Below are 919 nucleotides of genomic sequence, written 5' to 3' on the forward strand. Positions count from 1 at the left end.
GATATCTTCCTTGTGGTTGATTACCACGATTGTTAGGAGGTATATAAGTATTCTTTTGTGGTTGTTGCTGCTGCGGATTTTGCACATTCTGACTAGACCATTGAAGGAAAGGATGCTCCTTTGTTCTTTCATTATAAAAGTTGGAGAAAGGTGCACCTTGTGTACCTTGTCTGTAAGACTGAAAAGCATGAACCTGCTCCAATGTGCTCAAACACTCAGCTGCATTGTGACCGTCTAATCCACATCTAGCACAAGACTCCTCTTGTTGTTGACTCATAGCATGAACCCTCTCTCTATTACCCAATGATTGGGTAGTCTTCATCTCAGCAATTTGGGCAGAAAGGGCATCTAGTTGTGCCGCAATTCCACTATCTCCCCCACTTCCACGGACACTTCCCCTTGTATTTTCATACTTTGCAGTATGAGTAGAAATTTGATCAATTAATTTCCACGCGCCATCAGATGTAGTGTTGTCCTGAAATCTCCCATTAGCTGAAGAATCTAATAAAGCACGGTGATCATCATATAACCCATTATAAAATTGATTACATAGAAACCACTTCTCAAAACCATGATGGGGGACCGAACGCACTAATCTCTTGAAGCGAACCCACGCTTCATTCAAATCTTATGTGGCTATTTGTTTGAAACTAGTAATCTGATTTCTCAAAGTATTGGTCTTCTGTGGTGGAAAGTACCTTTTATAGAAAGCAAGGGCTAGAGTATTCCAGTCATTAACTCCCTGATCAGCCATATCCAAGTCTCTCAACCATTCTGCAGCTCCATCCTTCAGAGAAAAGGGAAAGAGCACCTGCTTTACCTGATCTTGTGTCACTCCAGCTGTTAAAGGGATAGAACATCAATAAGTGATAAATTTCTCCATATGTGTCGCACGATCCTCAGCAGCTGCTCCTCCAAA

General features: G+C 41.7%; 1 non-coding gene across 1 annotated transcript; it reads left to right on the forward strand.

Annotated features, from left to right (window-relative positions):
• The first annotated feature begins 566 nt into the window (after positions 1-566).
• Positions 567-675, forward strand: LOC141622188 (small nucleolar RNA R71). The gene has a single exon (XR_012532894.1). It is a non-coding gene; the product is annotated as a small nucleolar RNA R71 (small nucleolar RNA).
• Positions 676-919: the final 244 nt, after the last annotated feature.

The sequence above is a fragment of the Silene latifolia genome, chromosome 1 (assembly GCF_048544455.1).
Source record: "Silene latifolia isolate original U9 population chromosome 1, ASM4854445v1, whole genome shotgun sequence".
Classification (NCBI taxonomy): Eukaryota; Viridiplantae; Streptophyta; class Magnoliopsida; order Caryophyllales; family Caryophyllaceae; genus Silene; species Silene latifolia.